Source organism: Bos mutus, chromosome 18 (genome assembly GCF_027580195.1).
Source record: "Bos mutus isolate GX-2022 chromosome 18, NWIPB_WYAK_1.1, whole genome shotgun sequence".
Lineage (NCBI taxonomy): Eukaryota > Metazoa > Chordata > Mammalia > Artiodactyla > Bovidae > Bos > Bos mutus.
In genome coordinates, this window is record NC_091634.1 from 48,247,825 (window position 1) to 48,260,822 (window position 12,998).

Below are 12,998 nucleotides of genomic sequence, written 5' to 3' on the forward strand. Positions count from 1 at the left end.
CACCTTTAGTGGGGTGCCTGCAGTGGGAACCCGCCCTCCCAGCAGGAAAGTGGGAGCTCCTTTGCTCTGTGTGTGTGTGTGTGCGTGTACGTGTGTGCACATACGCATGTGCGTCATCAGGGTGGCGTCTCAAGTTTGGACTCGAATCCACCCCTCGTGAGCCCAGTGACTCCTGTGGGCAGAGTGGGGTATGTAGGGGTAAACGAGACACGGCGCGTTCCCTTCCCAGCAGCGTGGTGGGGGTTGTGATGACACGAGTGGGGAAGCACTGGGGCTGCTGAGTCAGGAGTCTGGCCGGCTGGTGGGGGCTGAGACAGCAGAGGTTTGGAGCTGGATGACTCCAGGCTTCTGTCTAGGGTTTGGTCATGAGCTGGGCACAGCAGGTTTGGACTTGGAGGATCTTCTAGACAGGAGTGCCCTGAACCAGGGCAGGAAATACAGTCGTAATTACCTTGGGGCTCGTCTGTGTGCGTGTGTGATGTGGCGTGTCTCTGGTGTGGTGAGCTTTGTGAGTTCAGTGAGGAGCTCTGAGCTGGAGATCGGGAATGGGGTCCAACAGAGGGCTGCTCTGATTGCCCCTGGTGGGCCCACAGGAGCAGGAGCGCTGACAGCAGAGAGGCTGCTGCGGGCTGTGATTCTGGACACAAGTGTCACGGCCGCAGCCCTGGCTTCTGAGACGGGGTGTCTGTAGGGCCAGGCGCCAGTGCCCCCGGCCACGGCAGGGGACAGTGTCCTCTCTGTGGAGAGTGGGGTGCTGACTAGGAATTCTGAGTTTGCTGGGAGCTAAACACTGGTAGTCTGTTTCCTGACTTAGACCCCCAGGAAAGCTGTCTCCTGTCTTGGTGGTCAGGGTCTCCAGTGTGTCTGTGATGTCTGAGTGACCGTGTTCTGTGTGGCTTGTTGTGTGGAAGGGGTGTGGGCGCTTAGCACCCGAGGCCCAGGAAGTGCCCAGGGTGGTGGAGGGTGGTGTGTCCCAAGTGACAGCGTGCTGGTTTCAGAGACTGAGCAGTAGTTGTTATTTGCTGTATTCTAGGTGTCGACTTCATCATAAACACTGTGTTATCCTGTTACTGTCTTAATAGGAAAATCAAGACACTTAGGGAGCAGCTTGTGCTTTTCAAGAAAACCAAGGTGTGGTTGGAAGCTGCTTTTCTAGTCCTTGTGCTTAACGTCAGCTTCAGAAATCCTGTGCCAGCAACAGGACAAAAAAGTCCTGACCCAGCTGTGTACACACACGTGTAGCTCATGTGCAGACCCTGGGAGTCCACTGTCCACGAGCGCTTGTCCCGCCAGCCGTGCCCGGTTCCTGTCTGCGCGTCCCATCCTGACATGGCACCACTGGTGTGTGTGGAGATGGGAGGGTTCTTGATGGGATTGTGGAAACCGGGTTTGTATGCTCCTGAGACTGCACAGCTCTCTCGGAAGGGCAGTGTTGCTGTGACCCTGCAGTGTCACCTCCTCTTCCCGCTGGCAGTGTCGCTTGTTCATACGGCCAGGCCACAGTGTCCACTGATTTGATTTCTGGCATAGGTCTTTGGAGAGGCTTCTCAATAAAATCTGTTTTGTTTTTTTTTTAATAGTGATTTTGGAGGATCATATATGGTACCATTCGCTCTTCTTTTGATACTAGATTTTGACTTTCAAATAGTTGAAGTTGCTGGTTTTGATGTAAAAATATTTGATGAATGAAAAGATGTTTTTAGTTGTCTGTGTACCTTTAAACTCCTAGTTTTGAATGAATACATTATAAATCAAATGTATTATTTCATGTACCTAAATTTTTTATTATTATTTTATTTTTGGCTTTGCTGGGTCTTTGTTGCAATGTGGGGGCTTCCTCTGGTTGTGGTGGGGAGGGGCTGCTCTTTGTTGCAGCACACAGGCTTCTCGTTTCGGTGGCTTCTCATCGCGGAGCACCTGTCCTCGAGTGGGCAGGCTTCAGCAGTGGGGGCACATGGGCTTGCTTGTCCCGCAGCATGTGAAATCATCTGAGACCAGGGCTCAAACCCGTGCACTTTGCATTGGCAGGTAGATAGCCATTGAACTGCCGGGAAGTCTCAAGTTTCATGCGTTTTTGAAAGACCCAGATACATTCAGTATATCCCTCCAAGACATTTTTTCATTCATTGATAAGATTTTTGAGATTTGCTTCTGATGTGTAGCTGCAGCTTACTTGTGAGTAAGGGGGCTGTTTGCCTGTGGCTGGCCTGCCCACGAGGCCCCTCTGTGTGATATTTCTTAGTGACATTGATGACACGTGCTGGTCCTTGTGGGGTCGCCCAGGCCCTCTGGCTTCTCCTGAGCTGGACCTAGAGGCATGTCTCTGACCTTGGATCCTGGGAGCTCATTTGGTCTGAATCATTGTCCTTTGCCTTTGCGGGCAGGTCCCTGGGTAGGTGAAGGGAGGAAGTGGGGAGGGGACAGTGTCGTGGGACTGGCCTGTCTGAGGGGCAGGCGTGGCTGGCGTGCGGGGTGAGTTCCAATTTTACTCTTGAGTGTGACAGTGAGTCTGTAGAAGCTACAAAATCCGTAACTCTGGCAGAGGCTTACTGTCAAACTCCTGAAAGGAGAACGTCTGCAGATGGCCCTTCCAGGGCCCCAGGCCTCAGGCGCCTGCTCTGGGGAGAATGACTGGCCCGTTCCGGTGTTCTCTCCTTAACTGGCCTTTCTGAGCAGTGCTGTCCAGGAGCGGAGTCCAGACAGAGGTGTCTGCTTAGGGTGCCCTCCCTGAGTCCCGGGTGTGAGCGCCTCTCCTGTACAGCCAGACACCCTAAAACCTCGGGGTTGTTGGAGTGACCCAAAGTGAAGGAAGGGCCATGGTGTAGTCCACACAGAGAAAGGCGACATTACGAAAAGAACTGAGGGGAAATTAGTATTTATAGGCGCTCACTGGATCCTCTTGTTTCAGAATCTCCTCACCGCTGCTCTGGGACACGCCTCTGTTGGATTTAATTTACAGTCATCAGCCACGGCTTTCAGCGATGGACTCGGTAAGAATTTTATTGCACCTGCTCTCTCTCAACAGTTTGTATTGTTTTCATTGGTTTGTAAAAAGAAGTATTAAAGTCATTCTTACCTCTCCTTGCTGGTTTTCTTGGGCTTGATAGAGTTTTGTCTCAGTATCTGGGTTTTGTCTTGGATTTCAGGGAAACAAGGGGCTGCAGGGTGGTGGTGAGCCCTGTGGGTCAGTAGGTAGCTTCCCTGGTGTCCCAGGGAGAGGCGCCTGTGGACACATGAAGACGCTGGGCAGCCTGGTCTGTGCCGAAAGTTGACTTCTTACCAACGTTCTGTCTTAGTGGCTCTCTCCCCAGGTGACCTGGGCCCGCGGCCCCGCTTGCTCCCTGTCTGGTGCTCTGGGCCTGTGGCGCTCGCACCACCTGAGCGTTGTCATCCCTCCGCCGGGGAAGCGGGGTGGCCCATGCTGCTCTGTGTGCGGGCCGGCAGTAGGCACACGTGAATTTCCTGAGGTTTGAGGCCCGCGTGTGTGGTTGGTGGGTGTGGGGTGGGCTCTTGGCCGGGTTGCCTTGAGCTTGCCTTCTCCTGGGAGTCCTGGTGCAGCCTCAGCCTGGCTGGACACTCAGCTCTAGGATAGAGTCCTCCTCCCTTAGGGGACACGTCCCAGGGGCAGTTCCTCGTGTCTTCTGATCTGTGGATTGATAACAGTTGGAAAGAAAACTTGGCTCCTTTCAGTGTTTCATACCTTGATCTGGTATTAAGGTTTTAAAGCCAACAGCCCCAAAGTGTATTCTGTGTGTTTTGTGCTGTTTCCAGCAGACAGGGAAGAAGCCTTTCCTGCTGCTCAACCCCACAGACTCAACCCTGCCTCAACTGTCCTCTGTGCGGCCACTTTGAGATGCACCTGGCCGGCCTCTCTGATGATGGAAGTGTTTCCTTGGAAATGGAGTTGAGTGCGATGGAGAACTCTGAGTTTGCAGGGTGGTCTGGAGTGGGAGAGCAGCCGGCCCGGCCACTGGTGGGTGGTGTGGGGTCGGTGTGTGGTGGGCTCTGTTGCCCCCGGGAGGCCCCCAGGGCGGTCTTCCAGGATGAACCCACGCATTCCAGGGCAGCCACTGAGAGCCTCTGCCCTGGGGCAGGAGGCAGAGGGGAGCCAGGCCCACCCACACCTGCAGGCTTGAGCCTGGCCTTTGTTTGGAGATTGGAAGGCTGGCCTTAATTTATGACAAGAAAAAACAAGATGCTGCCTAAATGAGGTAATTAGTAAGCATTTGGTGATTCTTGATGAAAAGAAAACAATTTACCAGCCAGGCTGCTGACAGGTTCCGGGGCTGGCCTGATGGCTCTAGTGGATTTCGAGCAGTGGGCGTGTTCCTGTTTGGAATGCTGTCTGAGATGGAAGGGTTGTCATTTTGACAGTACATCACACAGGTAATCCAGGGTATCTAATGCTGTTGATCACTTTTGTGAACCATAAATATTCAGTCAATACTGATTACACTGATTATAATTGTCTTCAGAAATCCACTGTTTGGATGTGATAGAGATAAGGGTGTGACTGCGGGTGTGAACACTGGTGGAAGGGTCTACATTCCGTGACCTTTCCTAGCATCTGAAGGCACAAGTTTAAAAACACTAATTTTGCAGGCTTTGTAATGCTTTTTCATTGTTATTCATATCATCCATTGTTCTTAATTTTCATTCTGACCACATAAGGTGGAATGTGAACCACTGAGGTCCCATCTGAGGTCACCGTTTCCAACAGAGGTGGCTACGTGTTTCCATCTGTGCGCGTGTCCCTCCCCGGCATCCTTTAGGGCCCAGTTTGGATAGACTCTGGGCTGGTCTGTAGTGACTGTGGCTCCGGGGTCCATGACGGGGCGGGCTGATTGGATTTGCATTTTTTTTTTTTTTTTTGGATCACACGGTTTGAAGGTCATACTGTGTTACAGTTAGTGACCCTGCCGCCACCTGAGCAGCATCCGGCCACTGGTGGCTGTGGCCCTTCACATCACAGCACACGCGGTGTGCCTTGGCTGCAGGGCGGTGGCGGGTGGATTTGCAGTTGGTGAGAAGCTCATAGATCATAGTGTGCTAATAATACATTTGCCTGTTTAACAGATATTTGTCAGGATTTAAAAATAGATAACAAAGCACACTTTTTGCTTCTTTTTCAAAGAAATATGCATAGCTAATTATACAAGTAAAACTTATGTATTCTAGATTTTTGAGTATAATAACTTTTTATTATAATTTTAGAGTTCTGGCTGCTCTAGGCTCTCTTAAAATACATACAGAGTACTGAATATTAGACGCCGTTTAAATTAGGCTTCATTAAATGCTCGCTTTTGTTCCTATAGACATTGGCCACTGTGTTTACACGCTTTCCCAGAAAAGTCCTCACTCTTGCCCGCCACAGGTCTTGGTGGTCAGTAAACACTGGTTCTCTTACGCCAAGACATTTGAGGTGCTGGGAAAACTCGTGTGGCCAAGGAGAGGGTTTGGGAAGCAGGCAGGTGAGAGAAACAGGGCGTCTGGGCCCAGCTTGCACCCTAGTTCGTCCGGGTGTTTCTGGCTGCAGCAGCCTCAGGGCTCTGGTTCCACACAGTTGTGCTGGGCAGGAAGGAGCTGGAAGGGCTTGTGGGCTGTTAGTAGCAGCTCATCTGTTGCTTATAATATTGCAGTCATTTTCCTTCCGTTGTTAGCAACAGGGATTCTCACGGAACCAGCGTTCTTCATATTTATTTATATCTGTTTGACTCTACTGTGTCGCTTGTGGAATCTGAGTTCCCCGACCAGGGCTTGAACCCGGGCTTCGGCAGTGAAAGTGTGGAGTCCTGACCACCAGGGACCACCAGGGAACTCCCTATTTTATTTTTTGAGCCATCAGATTTTAAAAGCTGGCTAAAGGGATTTCCTCCAAGTGTTATGTTGGAGGGTGAAGAGATGGCCTGCATCTGCTTCAGAGCAGAACTGCACAGCTTCTGTGAAACCCGAGCTGAACTGGCCTGTGGGGCCAGCATGGAGTCCCTCCTCCTTCCTGCCGCCCTTCAGGACCGGGCTCTGTGAGGCTTTCGAGGTTTCTGCAGGCCGGTGTTTGAGGCCATTCCTGAGTCCGCTTGGACCTCAACGGGAGGAGGAGGTTGGGTAAGGTGGTGGAGGTGCTGTGCGCTGGTGGATTGTCTGGGGGCTGACCAGATGGAGGTGGGGAGGAGGGTGTGGGCGGAGGTGGGGAGGCGCCTTTGTGGCTGGATGGTGTTTACTCTAGAATAGATGCCTTTTTTAAAAACTAATTTTTGTTGGTGTCTAGTTGATGTATAATGTTGTGTTAGTTTCTGCCGTACAGCAAAGTGGCTCAGTTATACATGTTTCCACTCTTCTTTAGATTTTATTTCCATATAGGTCATTACAGAGTGTTGATAGGGTTCCCTAGAGTTATCAGTTCTATACATAGTAGTGCTTATCTGTCATGGAATTGGTACCTTGATCGTCACTTGTGTTGTTGTTCAGTCGCTCAGTTGTATCTCTTTGTGACCCTTTGGACTGTAGCCCACCAGGCTCCTCTGTCTATGGGATTCTCCAGGCAAGAATACTGGAGTGGGTTGCCATTCCCTTCTCCAGGGGATCTTCCTGACCCAGGGATCGAATCCGTGTCTCCTGCATTGGCGGAGAATTCTTTACCACTGAGCCACCAGGGAAGCCAGACATTTGTGTTGCCCTTGGGGAATAGGGATTTGGGTATTCTTAGTGTCAAGAAAAGGGATGGTGGTGAGGTTCTCGGTGTGCTGTGTTCTGAGGGTGAGGATGCCGTGTTTGATCCGCAGAGTTATCTGCTGGGGGTGCTGCAGGTGGACTGAGGGCTGACCAGAAGGCGAGGAAGGGAAGCAGAGCAGAGCCAACAGCAGTGCAGGGCCGTGGCCGAGGGTAGCGTGGGCCCCCGGGTTGCCATCAGGAAGGCGGGGCAGGCAGTGCTCGTGTGCTCGCTGTCTCAGCGCCTGCCTGCTCCCTGCTTCTGTGCAGGCAGAGGCCCTGGGGCAAGGCCAGAGTGCTGGGAGGAAGGAGGGGGTAGGAATCAGCTCTTGGGAAGTCACGTGGCACTTAGGCCTTGGACTCTGTGGACCTTTTGTGAATGGGTGGTTTATCACAAGTAAACCCAGGGCCCTTGAGCACCTTGGAGGGTCCTGGCTGTCTGTGTGGGTGGGGTCTCATGGGCCGTGCATCTGCATCTGGTTCCCAGCCGACTGTCCACTTCAGCCTCCTCCAGGAACCTCCTCCTTGTCCATTTTCTCCATCTCCTAGTTAGGGTCAGCCTGGGTTTAAAATTTGTTCTTGTTAATTTTTTGGGCAAGGATTTTTTACTTTTTTAATTCTTCTGTTCTTTTGAAAAGTTTACTGTCTAGCTCACCTCCCCTGCGCCTGGCATCCCTGCGTGTTTTCGTCTTGGCCCCGGGCAGAGCGGCGGACGTAGGGAGGAGCCGCAGGAAGCCTGGGCTGCAGAAGCAGGACAGTGGGTTCCTGCCCTGTGTTTTGTGTGTGTGTGTGGGGGGGTCTCTAGAGTCTGTGTGAGTTGGGTGCTGGAGCCTGTGGAGTCAGCGCTGCTGTAGCCCAGCCTTACAGCTAGCATGTTGGATGCTGTCTTGGCTTGAGGCCCATGGCATGAATGGGTCAGGGGACGAACAGGTTTTCAGCCTTGCCTGGGAGGCAGGGCACAGCTGGAGAAACCCTGTTGTGGGCATTTTTATGGGAAAAGCTATGATCAGATGTGTAAGCTCCTCTAATCTCCTTTAGCTAATACTTCACTTTTTTTTTTTAGAAGAAAAAATATCCCTTTTCTTTGTGCTTGAGTCTGCACAGAACATCTCCCTGGCATCCTCCATCTGGTGACAGCTGTTCTTCAGGTCTCTGGGTGGGGTCTCCATCTCCCAAGGCTAATGTGGGAGGGGTTCTACTCTTCCAGGAACCCCAAAGGGCTGTGAGCGGCACCAACGGTCCAGACACCTTCACTTTTGTATTTCTTCCCCATTCCCCACGTTTTTATCATAAGGCTGTAGGCCTCAAAGATGCTGAATAGTAGCGTTTTCAAGGTTCCATAACTATCAGCCGCAGACTGAGTGCATCCTGGAGTCCTGGTTACACTGAGGAGAGAGGTCACCATGCAGGCGTCTGCCTTGAGGGGGGGCAGGGAGCGAATGCAGGGGCCCCTCTTTACACTTGTGCCATGGTTGTGCTGCAGTGTGTGTGGTGGGGGTGAGTGTGGGTTTGTGGTGGCTGTGTGGTGTATCTGTGGTGGGGGATACGTGGTGGTGGGGTGCTGTGTGTGTGGGTTTGTGGTGGCTGTGTGATGGGTGCTGCGTGTGTGTATGTATGTGGGTTTGGGCTTGTGATGTGTATAATGTGTATCTGGTGGGGGAAATGTGCAGTGCTGTGTATGTGGGTTTGTGGTGGCTGTGTGGTGTATCTGTGGTGGGGGATACGTGGTAGTGGGGTGCTGTGTATGTGTGTGTGTTTGTAGTGGCTGTGTGGCTTATCTGGTGTGGGGTATAGTGGTGGGGTGCAGTGTGTGGGTGTGTGGCATATCCGTGGTGGGGGATATGTGGTGGGGTGCTGTGTGTGTATGTATGTTTGGGTTTGTGTGTGTGTGTGGGGGGTATCTGTGGTGGTGGGGTGTTTGTGTGTATGTGTGGGGTGTCTGGTGGTGGGGTGCTGTGTGTATGTGTGGGTTTGTGGTGTGTGTTACAGGTGTCTGTGGTGGTGGGGTGGTGTGTGTGTGTGTGTATGTGTGTGGTGTGTGTTACAGGTGTCTGTGGTGGTGGGTGGTGTGTGTGTGTTACAGGTGTCTGTGGTGGTGGGGTGTTGTGTGTATGTATGTGTGGGTTTCTGGTGTGTGTGTGGGTGTCTGTGGTGGGGGTGTTGTGTGTGTGGGGTGTCTATGGTAGTGGGGTGTTGTGTGTGTGTGGGTTTGTGGTGTGGGTGTGGGTGTCTGTGGTGGGGGGTGTTGTGTGTGTGGGGGTGTCTATGGTAGTGGGGTGTTGTGTGTGTGTGGGTTTGTGGTGTGGGTGTGGGTGTCTGGTGGGGGAGTGTTGTGTATGTGTGGGTTTGTGGTGTGTGTAGGGGTGTCTGTGGTGGTGGGGTGTTGTGTATGTGTGGGTTTTGTGGTGTGTGTGTGGGTGTCTCTGGTGGGGGGGTGTTGTGTATGTGTGGGTTTCTGGTGTGTGTGGGGGTGTCTGTGGTGGGGGGATTGTGTGTGTGTGTGTGTGTGTATGTGTGGGTTTGTGGCGTGGGGGGTGCTTGTGTGTGTGTGTGTGTGTGTGTGGGTTTGTGGCGTGGGGGATGCTGTGTGTGTGTGTGTGTGTGGTGTCTTGGGCCGTCACGCAGTGCTCAGCGCTGGCACAGGGGTCACGTGCCTGGATGTGCGCAGTGCAGGGTGAGGCCTGGGCGCAGGGCAGGCAGGACCAAGCCTGCGTACTAGGCTGACGGCAGAGCTCTGTTCTAGAGGCCCAGTGCCTGCCGTCGTGGTCCGTTTCTTGTCCAGGGAAGAAGCTGCTGTCCTGTTCACTCTGAGCCTTTTGCTCTTTGTCCTGAGGCTTAAGTGAACCTTGGTTCATGTCCCCAGGACAGTGGCCTCAAAGGAGTCAGCGGCATCTGCAGCCCCCTGAGAGGGTGGCAGGTGGAGACCGCCCAGCTGTCGGCCCCTGGGGGTGCGTGGCTGCCTGTGTGGAATGGGGCAGCGCCCGGGGCCCTGCTGGGGTGGCTGATCCCACACTGCTGCCGGCGTCCTCGTTCTTGACCTGATCATTTGTCACCTTGGCCAGAGATGGAGTCGTATACCCTTTCTGCCCTCCCACAGCAGAGGGGCCCCTTGAGCCTGAGGAGGGCAGAGCCTGGGCACTGGGTGGGGAGCAGGTGAGACGGGAGGCCGGGCTGGTGGCGGAGGGCCCGGACCAGCCTTTCGGGCTACCTCTCTTACAGAAGCCAGGCGCTCTGTTCCTCTTTTTCAGGCTCACAACAGAATCAAACAGCAAGGTGTAGAGATTTCCCATACACACTCAGCGCCCACTCACTCACCCCAGAGGAGCGATTGATCTGTGTATTTATTTATTAAAAGTTTATTTATTTTTGGCTGCACTGTTCGCTGCTGTTCGGGCTTTCTCTGGTTGCAGCGGGAGGTGAGTCCTCTCTAGCTGCGGTGTGGTGACTGCAGCCTCTGCACTGCAGGCTCAGTTGCTGTGGGGCACGGGCTAAGCTGCCCTGTGGTGTGTGGTATCTTCCTGGCCATGCCCCTTGCATTGGCAGGCGGATTCCTATCCTCTGTGCCCCCAGGCGCCTGCAGTTGATATGATGCTGCACAGACTGGGCGTCCCCAGGGTCCGCAGGCTGCATCCGGCCTCCCTCTGGGTGCTGGCGGCTCTGTGTGTGCTGCAGTGTCTCCCTCCACCTCCCCTGTCTGCACTCTTGCCTTCTCCAGAGCATCCGGTGGTCAGGCTCATACTGCCTTCTCAGGTTGGCTCCTACCACTTAGTAACGTGCATTTAAGGGGCTTCCGTGTCCTTTCAAGGCTTGATAGCTCATTTTTCTTTTTCTTTTTTAGTGCTGAATAATAATAATAGCCCATTGTCTAGATGTTCCACAGTTTATTTATCCATTCACCTACTGAAAGGCATCTTGGATCACTTTATTGTCTCTCTGGTCTTTTCGGATGGGAAATAGACAGTAAACAAAGCCCGCTGCTGACCTCTGAACTCAGTTCTGACCTCTCTGTGAACTGCTTGGAAAAGGGGGCGTTGCCCTCTGGACACTTGTCCTATGCTGTCCTCCATTTCCGAGAGCCCTGGACTGTGCGGGATGTTGCTCCAGAACACTGCAGCCTGAGATGCCTCTCGGAGAAGCCATCTCAACAGTGCAAAGCCAGTGATGGGCAACAGGGAGAAGGATGGCCTCAGGCCCTGGTCTCCAGGGGTCTGAGGGCGCACACCCCAGTCCAGAGGTGGTGCAGGGCCCTCACTGGGCCCAAGGGAGCCTGTGTGCCTGTCCAGTCACTGTGCTTTGGGCCACACCACTTAACTTTCCTTTCAGAGACTAGACCAGCAGTATTTAGCCTGGGCTTAAACATGTAGAGTCATGAGGTCTGTAGCCATTTGTGTGCTGCCAGTCTCCAGACTCAACCCACACACTGCGTTTTTGAGAATGGGCTCTGCTCCCAGACTCAGCAGTGGGGTTGATGCTCGGGGCCTGAGCCCTGTTCTGTAGCAGGTCTGCCGGGTGGTTCAGGTAGCCAGCTCAGGGACCGTCCATCCACCCCTGTTCTGCAGCTTCACTGCAAGGCCTTCATCCCCATCTGTAAATGACGGCGATTCTGGACCCTTGAATCCTGACCCTCAGAGTACTGAGTGCTGGGTCTACACAGGGGTGCTTGCTGTTCAGTCTGCTGAGCAGGAAGCACGCAGGCCCAGTCCTGCCTGCCCGGGGCACAGGGCCCTCCCGCGTGTCAGGGGGAGGAGAACCAACAGACAGGCCCGCTTCCCTGCTTCAGTCTCCTCCGTCCACACGGCCCTGGGAGACAGAAAGCCGGCGCTTCCTGGAGAGATGTGCTCAGATTTTTGTATGTTCATCTTTTACTTCTTCTCACACACATGTATTAAAGGGTCACGTTGTAGGTGCGGTCTTGGGAGGGTCTGTGACGGAATGGGGCCTGGAGTAGGCATCTTTCCTGCCCGCCCGTGTTCCTGGACCCTGTCGTTTTGGAAACTCTTCATATTGGGAGCACCGAGGGGCCCAAATGAGTCCTGTCCGTGTCCCTGTCCGGGACATCTATCAATTAAAACTCTCATTTACTCATTTCGTTTAAAAAATAGGAGTAATAAACCCATTGTACATTACTCTAAATAGCACAGCTTTACTCAAAAACCACTGTATTTTCCAAAATGAAAAACTGTCATATGTTCCTTTGGTTAAAGTATACCAGAAAAATGTAGCTGGAATAGGGAAGAATATTTGAATAGCTTTTTTTGGGGGCCACACCCTGTAGCTTGCAGAGTCTTTGTTCCCTGACCAGGGATTGAACCCAGGCCATGGCAGTGAAAGCACCAAGTTCTAACCACTGGATCACCAGGGAATTCCCTTTAATAGCTTTCTGGTACAGTTCTGGAGGTGGTGTTTGATACGATACTGAAACCGAACGAATGGCCATGTGGTGAAGGTCAGAGGAAGCGCGGGGTCCTGCTCTGGGTCCCAGTTAGTTCTTCTCAGCCGTGTTTGACCCTTGGTCTTTTTTGTACTGTAACCAGACCTTGTACCTGTTTTGAGTTCTGCAGCAGTGCCCACGGGCAGTTGGTCAGCTGTGGTGTACTCAATTCTTTCCATCTTTCAGATGCTAACATATTTTATTTTGCTGCTTTTGTTTTTCTTGTTATCTCTCTCATCAGAGGAGCCTTTAAGCCACCAGAAGCTGTCTGTTCATAGAGTTTTCCAAAATTCTGGTATTTGATCAAATACTTGAATTTTAGCATTGGCAAATTCCCAGTGGTTAGGATCCTGAGCTTCTGATACTGGGGGCCTGGGTTCAATCCCGGTGTGGGGAAATAAGATCTCTCAAGCTGTGCGGCCAAAAATAAAAAGTAGAATTAAAGCCAAAGTTCAGGTGTTTTCCTGGAAGTGGCAGTCTAACTTTGTTCATTTTCTAGAAGCAGTCTGCCAAATTCCTGTGTCTCTAGAGCCTGCCTGTCAGTCATTCTTGCATATAAAAATGGTGTTCCCTGAAAAAATGCTTTTACTGGAGGCAACTATTATTGGTACACGGGATAAATGTTTCATGTGCATTTCATATTTTGTCACATAGAATATGAAAAAGACAAGTATGGAAAGGCCTGGTGTTTAATGAAATTAACAATTACTACTTCATCATGGAGGTTCTTAAGCAATTGGACCATCACCTTTGCATCATGAGTGCAAATACCACCCCAGCCAAAGAGGCAGTGTTGCTATGAAAAAAGTTTCCAAAGTGGGTTGCCAAAATTCCTTCGGGTCCTTGGACCACATTTTATAAA

The 12,998-nt window shown here is 52.3% G+C and overlaps 1 protein-coding gene across 6 annotated transcripts in view; it reads left to right on the plus strand.

The window, feature by feature from the left end:
- The window catches only part of ANKRD11 (ankyrin repeat domain containing 11), a 119,553-nt gene that overhangs the window by 50,403 nt on the left and 56,152 nt on the right, over nt 1–12,998 (plus strand). For 5 of the 6 annotated variants that reach the window (XM_070388533.1, XM_070388531.1, XM_070388530.1 and 2 more), the window contains exon 2: nt 2,909–2,990. The exons of the other annotated variant lie outside the window; for it this stretch is intronic. The gene's annotated coding sequence lies outside the window, so the exon portion shown is untranslated. The remainder of the gene's footprint in view (nt 1–2,908; nt 2,991–12,998) is intronic. 6 annotated transcript variants of the gene reach the window in all.